Here is a 5,453-nt window from a genome sequence, read left to right on the forward strand (position 1 = left end):
TATACTTGGCAAGGAGAGGAAGGCATATTGATCTATCCTAGAAATGACTGACTGACTTGACTGTAATAGATTGATCGATCGATGGACAATTTATTTCGATATTTTGCAGCACAATACCTTACTAAAGCCACATTCTGGAGTGACGCTTCCTTTCCAAAGATATCCTTTATCTGGCAACAGTAGAGAAAGTAAAGTCACCATTTTTTGTACAAAACGTACTTAAAATTTATGGACAGACTGCAACTTTCTCATTCCACAACCACCACTCGTTATGCTATAAACCAATACACACTGGCCATATCACTTAAATATATATGATGTGTTAGTATGCTATCAATACTTTTATGGTGCATGTGAATAATTAAAATAAAATATTAAAATTAACAAAGGCTTAATATATCCAAAAGACAGGTCTTTATCAAAGGAGCACATTTTATTTGCCAGTAGGGTACATTTGCTATTTTGGAAAAAAGTGGGAGGCACATGCCCCCAGTGCCCCCCCCCCACTCCTACCCCTGAAAGGCCACATTAAAAAGCTCTCAACAAAGATATTACCAATGCCTTCTGAAATAATTTCAATTCATGAGAATCCTTTCCACCATCAGACAGCTTCAAAGTTTGGCTTAGAAGACTTCCTCAAATTAAAGAAGGCATTTTCCTAAACTACTTACCACGCATTGAGTTTAGGATAAAACTGAACACATCAAAAGGGTGTCAATGGATTTATTTGGAGACCAAAATTGCAATAAAATATCAAGCACGAACCTATGAAAGCATTACAAGACAAAGAAAACATATTTTCAAATTGCAAAGACTAAAGCTAGAATGGCATTCCAAGCAGAGACCTTACAATTATATGTCCATGGTCTACAACCTGAGCAATCCAGCCCTAAGACTGTGGCTATCCCTATATAGCCATTTCTTTGCTGAGAGTGTTTTATGTCTTTTACCCCCAACAAATCAAAGTGATGTTAATTTTAAAGCCTTCCCACTCTTACTCTGATTGGTCAAATCAAATTAGACAACCATTCACCATGTTTGTACACCACTGTGTACCATTGTACACCACTGTACACCAATGAACACCACTGTACACCATTGCACACCACTGTGCTTCATTGTTCAGTACACCACTTTGCATCATTGTACACCTCTCAGCACCATTGTACACCACTGGTACAGTATAACACACTTAACCACCAGATTAATAATACATGTACATTACTACCTGTGCTACCTTTTAAGGACTTGGATGTTTAAAATCCAATGCCAAGTCTCCTTACAGCATATCAATCAAACTGCCCTAGAGTCTACCGACCGAGACAAAATTTACGCATACAGTGCTAAATAACCAAGGGATCTGTCTCGCACATAATGCTCAACCTTTTACTTCTTTCTGTGTACAGTGCGTGAAGTGTTTCCCTGCTCACAATCAAAACACGTTTCACAACCCTAATGATTTCTGCCTGTATACATCAATATTGAAGATCTTTCGTCACATTTACATCGGATCATCAATCACTCGGTGTTTTAAGTACTAACAAAGGTAATGCCAGATATACAGACAGAGTGTCGATGCTACTCAAACATTTCGATAGCTGTTGTGAGTGCAGTAATAACAGACAGTATAATCACATTAAAAGATGCCATCAATAATTTGTCAGTCTCTATCCAAAAATATTCTTATGTACACTATTAGAGGCATAACCGGTTCTCAGAGCAGGATTTTATAGCCCACCAACTACTGTACTAGCATAATATTATGGACATAGAAAACAAAAGTTAGGTAAATCATCTTTAAATGTTGAGCAACGTTTTTAAGATTTCTAATGATTTGAGAGGACTGGATTTCTTCTTTTATTAGACAACCAAACCTCTCATGGGATTTTGATTGCCAATCATGTCTTTGTTTCACATAAAAACATCCAGCCATACCCCTGCGCCTCCCCCCCCCCTCCATACACAATTATACATTATTTTTGTTGAAGAACATGTTCCTGAAGGACGTTAAAAGTGAGATTACACCCTCTTGAATACTTTGCAATTTAATTTAAAGTTTGTTAACACCTCACAGCTTTTCTAGAAAGAAGATATTCATAGCAGGTTAAAATCTGAGATTCTTTGGACTGTAAAGTTCTAGAAGGTATACTACATATCAACAAGAGACATTTGTGTACTTTAAAACATATTATGCAACTGATGTAGCTGTACACAGATATTAATTGCATAAAGAAATTGTAAAAAGTAAGAATCTTGCAAAGCGAATCCTACTCCTCTTGTAAGATTGAACCTTACTTACTTAACGTTAGTCACAGATGAGAACTCGTTGGTCAAGCCAGCATTCCCAAATGTTTTGCACAACATTAGAAATTTTCATCATTGTTGAATTTTAAAATGTTAGTATCTTAGAAGAAAGAGATGTTTTGAGGTATCTGATAATTTTTTAAGAAAATTAGGTAAGGTTTTAGTACAGAGTAATTTTGACCTGACATAGCATTAGTATTAGAATACTACTTATTTTATCAATTTGAAATGACAATTGAAGGTGTATAATCAGATTTTGTCAAATTTATAAAGTTTCATGCTGCTACTGCTGAGGTCTTGCTTAATTTCATAATTCAGTCTCAAACAACTTTAAATAAAAATCAAAGGTTACAGATATGATTTTGAAAAGTTGATGAAATTTTTGGTTGCACATTTCTGCAGAAATCGTGTCACAGATAATCTGTTTTAACAGACTTTTCTATAATTTACCAGGTTTTGCATATTACTTATTTTCAGAAACACAGCACCCTGTTTCTATTCATTATGTTTGACATGATTTGATGGCAATATTTGGATTTTGACTAAAACGCATACATCTTTAATTAACATGTTTCTTAAACACAAATTTTGCAACTGAAATTTGACAGTTTATCTTTAAAGATTATTATTGGTACCATTTTGGCATCATTACTGATGGCGAACTGCCCAAAATGACATTAATTAACCAAAGTACTCAAGCTGTTCAGTTTCTTTTAATTAATTGGATTCATTAATAGGAGTTTGTACCTTTCAATACAATGAGAGTGTGGACGAAGCATCACAGTGTCTCATCAATTACCGGACAGAGTTCAAAGCTACACTCAATATTCAACATAGAAGTAGTTCAGTCATAAGAAAAATAACCTTCTATTTAACCTTACAAACTTCAGATAAAATGAACTGATCTACAATTATATGCTATTCTAATATATACCCTCACCTTAATCCCTCATCCTTTGGACATCTCCATTTGTCCAACAGTACGTGCAGTGTGTCTGTAGCTGTATGTACACATAAATAAATTAGAGACATGCTTACATATAGACTTACTACAGAAATTAAAATATCCCTCTGATAAGTGTTGAAACAAGCAACGAGTTTGTTCACAGAGATATCTGGAATGGCAATGATGTGCATGTTTTGTCTGGATGGACTGCACTGGAAAAGTAAGTAGAATTTCATCGTCTCCTCTCTAGTTTCTTCTGCCTCTTTTCTTTCTTTGCATTTTCTCTCCTAGTCACACTGACAGTGAGTTTGTAGACCACAAAAGCTGAGAAGACAATGAGATTTCTTAATATTACTTGAACAATTAATTGTGAATACCTGTAGAGTAATATGTTGCAGTGTTACCAAAAAAAATGGCCACAAATTTCAGGAGAAGAAAAACAAGGGATAGGAAACAACGATGCGGAAGAAAGGAGATGATTTTCTTGATGTTGTACACAGTTGAACCTTTTATTGACAAGATGGAAATTAAAGGTAGTAGTGTTCCCAACATTATAATCCACTGGCACCTGATATCAAAGTTTCATTCCAGAATCCTACGGAAAATGAGAGTCTATAATTACTAATCTCTTCACACTCCCTTCTAGTAAAACCCCTCTAACATAATAATAACATATTATAATAATTAATAATCCAGATTGTGATTTGCAGGGTTGGGTTAGGTACTGTAGGAATGGCTAAAATTTGTGGGCTAATTGTAAGGCTAATGTGGAGAGTACTTGGGATTTAGAAATAGGCCTACTCTAGGCTAATATATTTATTAGGCTAACTTCATGACAAAGTTTAGTGAATGTATTGAGCTACATGCTAAATGACTGCTTCATATTATCAGTCACCAAAAGTAAGTAAGGACACTCAATACTGCAAATGCTATCACAACATTAAATCGGAATTATTCAACGGCCAGTTGCCTACGTTAACATGGTACATCCCTGGCAATACATAACCTATCCTCAGTGAGGTCTTGCTATAACGACATTGGTCTACTCTAACACTTTGTAACACTAACACGTAACAGAGCTTAATAATTTGTCAGCAAACATATGCCATTCGACTATACACCAATTTCTTACCAACTAGACAAACTACGACAATAGCTGGAATTATGAATACTCTATTGTCGAATCCCTCTTCCATTGGCGAATTTTTATCCTTGAATTCTACCATCTTCGTTGTTTTAACGGATATTTATCTACAGGCATAAGTTTTTACCGGCGAATATTGCACCGAGTTGATAGCCCTGAAATTTACTGGTACCAGATCCGCGAAATTGATCTCCATTGAAAACACTGCATTGTGGTGACAGGTATACGCGTCACATTGGACTGGTGTCTTCATCCCGGTTAAAGCAGCTACTGCAGTCACTCAGTCTATGTTTTTGAAAATCGACGCGGTGGATTAAAGGATTGGTTCAGTTGTCATACATGTTTTATGTTATATGAAAGAAGACAGTAAAGAAACACAATGCTGAGAAAACTGTTCAAACATCTTTTCGGTTAAAGAGATATTCAAGTGTAAAGTTTTATCAGATTGTGTAGAAACTGCTGAAATCTGACTAGCTGTGATGTCACATTCTCACATTCCTGAAAAGCCTTTGTTTTTTATCTAAATATTTTGTGAGATTTCATGACTTTCAACCAAAAGATATGTCAGGAGATCTCATATTTGTCAAAGGAAGTATTTGAGATTAAACATCTGAAGAATTTTTGATTATATTATTTTCAAATCTGTCAAAAAATGTTAATAATTTATAAAGAAATATATTCACAAATGTTAAGGAAGTGAGGATGTGACGTCACACCCTCACAGTAAGTCTTTCTACACCAGTCGTTTTCATAGAAATTTTGATATTTTCAAAGTGTCATATCTCCTTAACAGAGCATGCTATCATGTTAGTTTCTTCACTGTTCTTTTTGTCCTTTTGTGCTCTTTTATACAAAATAGACATGTCAAACACCTGGACCAATCCTTTAAGAACAAAACATTGCGCAACCGAAAGGGGATCTGCTAGCGACACTCGGCTGCAAAAGCAGATGAAATTCGTTTGGAAGATGCCAATATGAGTAAGTATGCATGAACCAGATGTCAGTTCAACCCCACCCTGCGCCTGGATGATGATGATGATGATGATGATGATGATGATG

The 5,453-nt window shown here is 35.4% G+C and overlaps 1 long non-coding RNA gene across 1 annotated transcript; it reads right to left on the reverse strand.

Moving 5' to 3' along the window:
- Window positions 1–213: 213 nt before the first annotated feature.
- LOC139966231 (uncharacterized) lies at window positions 214–4,805 on the reverse strand. The gene is made up of 2 exons (XR_011792510.1): window positions 4,383–4,805; window positions 214–3,574 (listed from the first exon to the last, which is right to left on the reverse strand). It is a non-coding gene; the product is annotated as an uncharacterized lncRNA (long non-coding RNA).
- Window positions 4,806–5,453: the final 648 nt, after the last annotated feature.

Source organism: Apostichopus japonicus, chromosome 4 (assembly GCF_037975245.1).
Source record: "Apostichopus japonicus isolate 1M-3 chromosome 4, ASM3797524v1, whole genome shotgun sequence".
Taxonomy (NCBI): Eukaryota; Metazoa; Echinodermata; class Holothuroidea; order Aspidochirotida; family Stichopodidae; genus Apostichopus; species Apostichopus japonicus.